The sequence below is a fragment of the Lissotriton vulgaris genome, unplaced genomic scaffold (genome assembly GCF_964263255.1).
Source record: "Lissotriton vulgaris unplaced genomic scaffold, aLisVul1.2 SCAFFOLD_2085, whole genome shotgun sequence".
NCBI lineage: Eukaryota > Metazoa > Chordata > Amphibia > Caudata > Salamandridae > Lissotriton > Lissotriton vulgaris.
The window spans coordinates 433,653-445,589 of NW_028254639.1; positions in this window are offsets into that span (position 1 = coordinate 433,653).

Genomic DNA, 11,937 nt, shown 5'->3' on the forward strand with positions numbered 1-11,937 from the left:
AAGAAGAAAAAAAGAAAAAATAAACACGAGGTAGGAGGATGCGTGCAGTGGCAATTACAGGTGATGACGATCATTTCCACAAGACAAAATTGACAGTTTAATAGAGAAATGTCAGGTTGAGTTCTACAACTAAGCATTTGTAAAAAGGATTCTCTGAGCCCTAATCTCTCACCCGACTGTATGGGTGGAAATGTCTCTCCTCCAGTGCTCATTATGCATGGCCATGTGTGGTGATTCAATGAAATGCGCCCTCACTTTCACTGCCGGCAACTGTGGTTGAACTGCTGGCTCCACGTAAAAATTACCTTTTGAAAAGATTGTTGCCCATACACTGCATCACAAGCTTCTACATCTCCTTTTAGGGCTTTTCTCTGCTCCACTTTACCTATCTCTGCAGTTGATTTTGGAGACACTTTGGGTACATGCTATGGTACAGGCAGATTTATAGTCACCTGATACAATTTTTTAAATATAAATTAAATCCTCTTTCACATCTATACTACTATAATAAAGTAAGAACTTTCAGGCTTTGAGGCGGGTAAACTCGGGAACTACTGCGCCAATCTACACACCCGATACATTGTTGAAATCGTCAGGGTGTGTAGATGGTTATAGGCTATATAAATGTCAAAATAAAACGTTATTTACAATATTTATATTTAAAAAAAAAGTAGTCCCCCCCCCAAAGTAGCGCTGGCCACGACGTGCGTGCTCACGTCACCACCGGGAGGAGAGGCGTCCGAGGAGCGGCGGACATGGCACGGGCGGGAGGAGCGGTGACGTGAGGCCAGCGGCGGTGGGAGCAGTGGAGAGGCGGACATGGCGTGGGGAGGAGCGGCGGCGGACAGGCGGTGAGGAGCAGAGAGGCGAGGAGCGGTAAACTGAGGAGCGGCCGATCAGGTAAGCCTCCGGGGACAATGTCGGGGAAGGCGGGTGTCGGGCCGCGGTGAGGAGCAGAGAGGCGAGGAGCGGTAAACTAATGAGCGGCAGATCAGGTAAGCTTCCGGGGACAATGTCTTAGCAGGCGGGTGTCGGGCCAGGTGGGGGACGGGGATCGACTGGGTGAACGCACCTTACACTGGGGCAACCGGGGGTCGGGGTAGGCGGGAGACGGGGCGGGCGGGGGCACGGGCTGCTGGGCAATGTCGGGGCAGGCGGGGGTAGGGGAAGCCTGAATGCTCCCAGACAAGGTCGGGACGGGCTGCTAGTATGTTATAAATGCATAGTTTGTATATTGGCTTTTTGTGTGTTTGTAATGCACAGTTTTCTGCACTTTCTTTTCGGACATTTAAAATACTGTTTTATATACAAGTTTTTCATTGCTCTTTAATATGTGGTTTTCTGTCCTTGAAGTAACTAGTATTATACTGTGGTAGATGCACTGCTACTTTTTTGTCAAGTTGATCATACAGTTAGGCAGTTGATGATTTTTAGTGGTGCTCAGCCTGGAGGCGTCGAGGGTCCAACGGCGCCGGTTGAAATGTTTACAAACGGGAACCTAGAGGTACTCTAGTTGCATCCCATGGTTGGCACTCATCATTCGTTGTCATTCCTTGCAATAAGAAAACGACTTTCATTCAATGTTTCAAAATTAGTCATTTATTGTGTCTCTTAGTTCAAGAATTCCATATTTGAAAACTCAGTTCAATTTCATTGCAGATCATGGTAATCGTTTATACAAACTCAAACATTGTCATTTATGTGGGTCCAATGCATTTCGGGCATTGATGACAAGCCCTTCGTCAGGGAATTGACACTACAAATAACAGTAAAAGCATGGGTTAATCTGGGGCCAAAAAATGTGTGCAAAAAACAATACAAAACAAACTCGACATTAATTCATATGGGTTAATAATTGTCAGGATAGTACATGTAAAAAAAGTGCAGTAAATGATATCCGTGTGAATAGCAATTGGGATAAACAACGTGAGATTCAGGGTAAGTGGAAGAAAACGGGTTGTATTCATTAGCGTATATACCTATGGTTAACACGGGTATCGATTCGCTTAAGTAAATGACTGTAAGGTTTAAAGTTGAACTTACATGTCTGTAGGTTGATCAGAATCACGTGATCTAAGGGAAGACAAAGTGAACAAAAAGAGCCGTCAGCGCCTCTGGGCGTGCGGACCTCGGTAACGCTCGCGTCTGCTACAAGTGGAGTTGTAACCACTCACCTGAACAAAATCTGAAACGGGATTAATCGACCGGTGATCGTCTGCTCGGAAAACGCCGGTGACAGCAAGGATTTACCGCGTCAATTTTATTCGAAAAGTCGCGATCACGTGGTAGGTCACGTGTAATCGATGTGGAAAACAGACTGGGGAAGTGCTAATGGAAAATGTAAACAATACGAAGGGAGTCTTTGGAAAAAAGACTCGGGTTTAGAATAGTGATGGTATGGCGAGCCATAAGAGTATAATAAGAAACCGGGGGTGAACAATTAGGTTAAATAAAAATGAGTCATGGTGAGAAGTGGTGTTGATGTTAGGAATATCACGGTGGTGATATATAGGGTCTGAAAATGTATTGGAGTTGGAGGGGGGTATAGGTGGGGGCGTGTTGAGTGTCCATGGTGTAATGAACATACACATTAACAATCAATTCGATAATCAGAGCAAAATACTTCACAGGTAGCATGCAAATTCAATTCTTTCATTCAATCCTGTTGGATTCTGGGTGGATAGTTTCTGGATCCAATAATTTTCCCTTCTTAATAGGAATTTGTTATTGTCTCTCCCTTCTTGTTTGGTTATGGTCTCAAGGACAATGAATTTGATTTGAGAAATGTTGTGGGATTTCTCAACAAAGTGGGCTGATAGTGCTGATTTGGAGTTTTTCAATCGAATGTTAGATTTATGTTCCGTAAGTCGGACTTTGATGCGTCTTTCGGTTTTCCCGATATACATTTTCCCACATGGGCACTTGATCCCATAGATTAGGTTAGCAGTATCACAGGTTGCATTCACTTTGAGTTTGATGGTGTAACCTTGGCTTGGGTGGTTGACGGTATTTCCTTTAATTATATTATTGCAATTGCCGCAATTTAGGCAAGGTTTAGTACCAGTGTAGGTGATGTTGTCTTCTGGTTTCTGTTGAAGGATTTCTCCCAAGTTTTTAGCCCTAGTGTATGCAAATATAGGTGGTTGGATAAATGCATTTTTAAAGTCTGGTTCCATATTGAGTATAGCCCAATGTTTCATTATGGTTTGCTTGTATTCACAAATGGCAAGAGTGAAAAGGATCACTTCAGATACAACAACACTTAAACAGAGACTAACGGAAATGTCACAAAAATTCACAAAGAGAGGGTACCCCAAGACCCTAATTGAGGAAACCAAATTGAGAATTGACAAACAGGACAGAACCAAACTTTTAACACCAACCACGAAAACAGAACAAACACGTATAGTAGTGGTTTCAAAATACTCTACGAGCAGCAAAAAATACAAGCAAACCATAATGAAACATTGGGCTATACTCAATATGGAACCAGACTTTAAAAATGCATTTATCCAACCACCTATATTTGCATACACTAGGGCTAAAAACTTGGGAGAAATCCTTCAACAGAAACCAGAAGACAACATCACCTACACTGGTACTAAACCTTGCCTAAATTGCGGCAATTGCAATAATATAATTAAAGGAAATACCGTCAACCACCCAAGCCAAGGTTACACCATCAAACTCAAAGTGAATGCAACCTGTGATACTGCTAACCTAATCTATGGGATCAAGTGCCCATGTGGGAAAATGTATATCGGGAAAACCGAAAGACGCATCAAAGTCCGACTTACGGAACATAAATCTAACATTCGATTGAAAAACTCCAAATCAGCACTATCAGCCCACTTTGTTGAGAAATCCCACAACATTTCTCAAATCAAATTCATTGTCCTTGAGACCATAACCAAACAAGAAGGGAGAGACAATAACAAATTCCTATTAAGAAGGGAAAATTATTGGATCCAGAAACTATCCACCCAGAATCCAACAGGATTGAATGAAAGAATTGAATTTGCATGCTACCTGTGAAGTATTTTGCTCTGATTATCGAATTGATTGTTAATGTGTATGTTCATTACACCATGGACACTCAACACGCCCCCACCTATACCCCCCTCCAACTCCAATACATTTTCAGACCCTATATATCACCACCGTGATATTCCTAACATCAACACCACTTCTCACCATGACTCATTTTTATTTAACCTAATTGTTCACCCCCGGTTTCTTATTATACTCTTATGGCTCGCCATACCATCACTATTCTAAACCCGAGTCTTTTTTCCAAAGACTCCCTTCGTATTGTTTACATTTTCCATTAGCACTTCCCCAGTCTGTTTTCCACATCGATTACACGTGACCTACCACGTGATCGCGACTTTTCGAATAAAATTGACGCGGTAAATCCTTGCTGTCACCGGCGTTTTCCGAGCAGACGATCACCGGTCGATTAATCCCGTTTCAGATTTTGTTCAGGTGAGTGGTTACAACTCCACTTCTAGCAGACGCGAGCGTTACCGAGGTCCGCACGCCCAGAGGCGCTGACGGCTCTTTTTGTTCACTTTGTCTTCCCTTAGATCACGTGATTCTGATCAACCTACAGACATGTAAGTTCAACTTTAAACCTTACAGTCATTTACTTAAGCGAATCGATACCCGTGTTAACCATAGGTATATACGCTAATGAATACAACCCGTTTTCTTCCACTTACCCTGAATCTCACGTTGTTTATCCCAATTGCTATTCACACGGATATCATTTACTGCACTTTTTTTACATGTACTATCCTGACAATTATTAACCCATATGAATTAATGTCGAGTTTGTTTTGTATTGTTTTTTGCACACATTTTTTGGCCCCAGATTAACCCATGCTTTTACTGTTATTTGTAGTGTCAATTCCCTGACGAAGGGCTTGTCATCAATGCCCGAAATGCATTGGACCCACATAAATGACAATGTTTGAGTTTGTATAAACGATTACCATGATCTGCAATGAAATTGAACTGAGTTTTCAAATATGGAATTCTTGAACTAAGAGACACAATAAATGACTAATTTTGAAACATTGAATGAAAGTCGTTTTCTTATTGCAAGGAATGACAACGAATGATGAGTGCCAACCATGGGATGCAACTAGAGTACCTCTAGGTTCACGCTTGAAGTAACTAGGACACATGTAACAAACGTAGCTCAGAATAATGCGACTTTGACAGCTGCAGAAATGTTAGTTTGTTAGTGTTACCTAGCAGAGAAATTTACCCCGTATGTTCCTGCCCGTACCCTTAGGTCGAGCGATCAGCTGCTCCTGCGAGTTCCTAGGATTAGAAAGGCAAGGCAAGGAGGCAAAGCCCTATCAGTGGTTGGGCCTGTATTATGGAACAAGCTTCCACGTTTGCTGAGGCAGTGTCCGGACCATCAGACCTTTAGAAAAAGGCTGAAAACTTTCTTATTTCAAATTTGACACGGCTTTGAATTTTTCCACTAGGAACCTCTTTCTTTTATGATTGGCTACCCCCCCCCCCCCCACCCTTTTCTGTCTGTTACTGGCGTTTTTTTTGGGGCGCAGAGATACTCCTTCGGGAGTGGATTCAAGCGCGATATAAACCCATAAATAAATAAATAAATAGTGCTATTCTGTTTTCTTTTTGACCCAAATTGGTGGCCGCAGTCCTAACAAATGGAGAAATGATGGGGATCCATTTTGATCCCTGTCCATCAGCTATTATTGAGCCGAACTGGTGTCCAACTTTTTTCCCGGTGTAATCTGCAGGCACCAGGACACATTGAGCTGCAATTGCATGCTATCTTCTTTCTGTTCAAAGCAGCAACCAGCAGACGGTGAAGGGTCTTTCTTATTTCACTTCCAACCTGGCCCAAAACAAAGGCCTGATTTAAAGGGCCATCAGCCATTCTTTTGTTAGGGTATCCTCCTGGTTGGGAGCTATCTGGAGCCTAACACCTAGTAGACCCAAGTGCAGTAGTGGAAATAAAGGCGCACAACGTGTAATCGCTTGTCTGTCTCAATGAATAGTGTTAGAGTGTTTTCATCACAAACATTATACAGAGACAATATATCATACAAGTGTGTAAATCAAGGCACAGGAATTGTCATACAAGACAGTAAGGGTTACAGGGTGCAGGACTCACATATCATTCTTACTGGTAGGCATTATATATAAAGAGTACATAGTCTGGAGAAACACAAAGACAAGTTTAAAACATTACACAGTAGCCAGGCAGACTGTACTAATAAGACTTTATTACCACCCACAGGAACCCTTTTTTGAACCACAGAGTAACAAACAGATTGAGAATAAAACAATAAGGTTGTAAACCTGTGACTTACAGATTACATTTAGATTATGCTGGTTCATAATTGATAACTCACTGTGCTATACTAGAAGGGTTGTAATGTATGAACTCTGAATAATAACAAGCATTGGCATAGCTAATAGGTCGCGCCTTTGGGACCTTATAAGTGTTTAGCCATGCAACAGTTGATGTTGTTGCACCAAGGATATTGCGCTGGATAACTAAACACCTATAAGGTCCCAAAGGCGAGACCTATTGGCTATGCCAATGCTTGTTTATGTTCTCTCTTCTGGGTACCGTGCCGGATCATGGCATAACTGGAAACTATTGCTTTTTTTATGTGATGGATGGCTAGTTCCTCAGTACCGAATAGGTGATTATGGAACATGAGCCACTTGGGTTGGACAGCTTCACTGTGGTTCTTTTTTCTGCATGTCAGTTTTGATCATAGACCATATTAATGTTTCGGCAACTTCTAACATGGCAGCTGGTTCCATGTTTATTACCCTGTTTGTTGATCATATTTCTTTTCCTTATGTTTTTAAAGCTTATGCTGCAGTGCTCTCATTTTTTAGCTATGTACATCTAACCAGCTGCCTTTTGCAGAGTCTGCTCCACTAAACAGATTTGACTCCGGTTTAGAAAGCAGTCAGTCAATCTACATGTATAATCTTTATGCTCCTATGTGAGAAAGGTCACATGGGATTCATTCAAAATGACTGCTAATCACATAAATCTTACGCTGATGTGGATCAATTTGTTTCTATTCATTCATTTCATACAAATAGTTGAATTGGCACGTAATGTAATGAATATGATTCTATTCTCAGATCACGGTGTTACAAACCTAGTGCTCATACTGGTGCATGTATTTACAAGTGAACTTCTCATCCCTGATACAGCTGAGGCTGTAATATCATTTGATAATGCATGGAAATCCACGTTCAGTTCATCAAATTACAACTCCGGATGTGTCGTTGACGTTTTGACCCAAACTTAAACTAGATGCTCCCATCAGGACTGATGCCATCTGCCCTATCCCCCTGGGTACATGGCAGGAGAATGCAGTAAATCATTTTAACAAGTGAAAAAAACAAAGTTAACGGTTATATAAAGTTCTAGAGACTCCAAAAAAACGTTATGATTGGGTTCCTGGTTTTCCAGTATTTTCCAGTATTTATTTTTTAACATTTGCGTCTGTATTTGTGAATAATTATGTTTTAGCCCTCTTGTTCAGATTTATGCTTTATTATTTATAGTTTTGTGAACAAATAGGTTGCATCTTCTATATTTCCACATTTGTTTATCTGATAAATGTGAAAAGAGAGTGCGATTTGGTGTATATTACAATTGTTGCATGTGGGGAGATACCACAACTGTGAGATGAAAAGCCAAGAGCCGGGCAGGATAATCATTCCCCTCCTATAACTACAACATTCTGACCCCCCAACCCCACCCTACCTTGACATTTTTGTGATGATTGGAATTCTAAAACTTACCAGGTTTTGCTAGTAAAGTGCCAATTTGTTTGCAGATTTTCATAAGGTTTTGTGAGCAAATTAAAAATGCATTTTTACTGGTACATTCAGTTCAATTGTAACTACTAAGTGAATATTGTATAATCTTTAATATATATATATATAAATATATATATATATATATACTAGTCCGTGTCCGAGGTATCCTTGCAGCGCTGCGAGAAGGCGAGAGGCTGGCATTGGGACGCGGAAAACCGTATATATATATATGTATTACCTACTGGTGAGGTAGTGTGGCTCACTGGTTAGAGGCGGCAGACCGAGAGCAGAGGACGGCCCGGGACCAGGGTTCGATTCCCGGCGCGGCAGGTTTCTGGACCAGGGTCAGCGGACTCGATAATTCTCTCGCCTCGGTGCCCACTCTGATCAGCGATCACACTCGGCAACTCTGGGCATTAGCTTGCCTCATCCTCACTAACGGCCCCACCAGACCGCCGGGGATGCCTGGTCTCACCCTGGAGATACCCATTAAGGGACCATCTCTCAGGGAAGCCAGGAAGGGTTTCGCAGCGGTCGAAGCGCCTTGGGACCCTACGGGTAAGTAGTGCGCTATATAAATGCCTATACATTACATTACATTACATTACACTGGCGGTCGCCAGTAGGTAGTTATGGTTAGGATTATTTTCAATGCAAAATCTCAACATTTTATTGTGAATAACTTTAGAGCCGGTTGAGGAATCTGCCTGAAAATGTCCTCAAATTTGCCTCGCGGCGCAACGGTCCTTCCCTGAAAGTTTGGGGGGGATTTATCAAGCGGGGGTCGAGATAAAAGGGGGGTCCCAAAACGTGTTTCCCCCATGTTAATTTCCATAGGGCGGTCGACCTCACTTTTAGCCCGAACGGCTGAATGGATTTCCACCAAACTTGGCAAAATTGTAGGGACTGGTACCCCGATGTGCCTTTGCTATGTCTCAAGATATATGCTCCAGTGGTTTTTACGAAAATTAACTTTGAAAAAATATATATTGGGCTACATTGGGCTATATATATGTTAGAGCCCAAATGTAGCCCAATGCAGCCCAATGTAGCCCAATGTAGCCCAAAGATGGCCACCAGAGACAACAAAAAACAAATGTAGCCCAAATATCAGCCAGATGTAGCCCAACTATAGCCCAATGACAGAATGTCCCAGAGTGTTCTAAAGAACAACTAGAGCGCTAACAGTCTTACTTATGACAAAAGTATGGCACACCTGAAGTCATCTTGATTGGAATAAAGTGTTAACACTTAAAACATTTAATTTGCAAAGGAACAAAATGAGGGGGTTCATTTTGCCATAGAAATTATGATTAGTGCTGAAGAAAGAAAAATTAGGGCACATTTTGAGTGACTTCTCAAATCCTCTTATATTTCATTAAAAAAATTCTGATATGCAGTCTCCCAAGATGGCCACCAGAGACAAAAGAGCCCAAATGTAGCCCAAATATCAGCCAGATGTAGCCCAACTATAGCCCAATGACAGAATGTCCCAGAGTGTTCTAAAGAACAACTAGAAAGCTAACCGTCTTACTTATGACAAAAGTATGGCACACCTGAAGTCATCTTGATTGGAATAAAGTGGTAACACTTAAAACATTTAATTTGAAAAGGAACAAAATGAGGGGTTTCATTTTGCCATAGAAATTTTATATATATATATATATATATATATATATATATATATATATATATATATATATATATATATATATTCACTGAAAAAACCATAGGTTTCACACCAGTTATAGTTAGGTGGAAATTTTACTCACATGTCATCAGTGATGTCATGAGTGATGTCACTGACCATGTCATGAGTGATGTAATATGTGACATCATCAGCAGTGCATTGCACGCGCAAGTTATAGTGAGTCCAACTAACTATAACGTGGGAATTTTTCAATGGTTTTATGCGAGTAAAATTTCCACCTAACTATAACTGGTGTGAAACCTATGTTTATTTTCAGTGAATATATATATATACTAGCAGCCCGCCCCAGCGTTGCCTGGGGCAGAAAGGGGCTGGGGCAGTACACCCGCTCCCGCCCCGACCCTCTCCCGCACCGACTCCCTCCCGCCCCGACTCACTCGCGCCCCTCTCCCGACCCGACTCACTCGCGCCCCCCTCCTGCCCCGACTCACTCGCGCTCCAACTTTTTCATTTACTGCTGCCTCCTTCTTGCCTCCCCCTGCATCACACAGTCTCACTTTCCCTTTCCTTACCTGTGCCGCTGCTCCTCACTGCACAGCCGCTCGTCACTGCACCGCCGCTCCTCCTTCATCGTCATCATGCACGTCGCGTCGCGGCCAGCGCTAGGTCCCAGCCGGCGCTACTTTCAGGGGACTACTTTGTTTACAAACTTAATTTTTGTAATTTACTTTTTTTTTAAATTTATTTAGCCTATGTCCATCTACACACCCTGACATTTTCATAGATGTATCGGGTGTGTAGATTGACGCTGTGGTTCCCGAGTTTACCTGGCCAAAAGGTGCAAGTTCTCTCTTTATAATAGTAGTATAGATATATATATAAATATGCCACACTAGTGACATAAATGTAGAGGTGAGACATAACAGATATCCATGTAATGTGGTCCAGTATTACCATTGATGCGATCTCCTGCCATCATAGACCATTGGGCCACAGACCAAGTGGCTCATAACTATCACCAGAAACCTGAGAGAATAATACTCAACTATGTAAGAATATAGAAAAGAAAGCTACCTTTTCCCTGTGCAAAACCATATCTTGTCTGTGGCAGGGAGAGCTTGTTGGAGCTGTCTTATTCAAGGTGCAGCTAACAGCGGGCACTGCTTACAGGTAGATTATTTAAGTTATGTTCATGTTTCATGAATAGATTTTTGATAAGACAGTTGACGAATAGTCAACACCAGTGGGATTCTGTGATTTAGTGGTTACAGCATTTACCACATAATGATGGATTTATTGGCCTTATCGTATTATTTGGAAGATAATTTGCATATTTCATCCCCAAAATATTTCTAGGTCAAAATAATACCACAAGAGGATGAGCCACATAATGCAGTATAATTTGCCTCTTCTTGCAGCTTAATTGAGATAAAAACAACCACTTTCTTTGATCCTTCAAAGTTACATAATCATGGTGGCTTTGACAACGGTAAAGCACAAAAGAGTAGCTTTGAGCTGTCTTTATGATGCGGTAATCAATAGTTCAGAGGGACCCATTAAATATTTTCTTTATTTCATGAGTCGCTTTTCCTCCTGTGTTCTAATCAGTCTAAAAGATGGCATAATAACATGAAAATGCACCCCACCCTTGTCAGTTAGAGATACTTGTCAGTCTCAGGCATGTTCTTTGATTTATCATTTCCCAAACTGAAACAAGGAGCCGTCTCTCTCAAGATGGATGAACACTCACATTCCTCACAAAAGTTCAACTGTTCATAGAGAATTCATAGTACACAGGTCATCTAAATATATTCTTTGAATTTAACTTATCAAAACCAAAACCATTTATGAACTTTACAAAAATTATAAAATCATCGTTTACACAGGTAATGTCTCAATACGCACAAAAATGTAAATTAGCAGGTAAAAGAATGTGTAGAAAATGGTTTTATGTTTTATGAGGCATACTGTGAGATTTTTGAGTTATTGATAGTGGAAGGCATGATTTGGAAACATGGATAAAATACATAAAAAGTAACTGTGAAGATGATTAGAAGCCTTAAACAGATATAATATACTTTCCATATAATTATATTTAAAGCCAGCAAGTTTTTGGCAAAGAGCATAATTTTAAATTCAAACTAGAAAGGGACAGTGTAGATGATGATTTTATATAATTTTGAATGAGAAGGATGTGACAACTGTGAAATTCACCAGGCAATATTAAATGCACTTTTAAAGGAAATTTCATACATTGAAATTTACAAAAATATGGTTTGAATGACCTTGCAATGAAGTCATGTAGAACCAAGGCCAGGCAATGTTTGTTTTGGATCACACCAATGTGTTTGTCTAGGTTAGTTTATGTGACCCACTTCACAATTTTATTTTATTTCAGAGATTAGTCGTAAGTCCTGATTTTGTAAAAATTCTAGTTTCTGTTT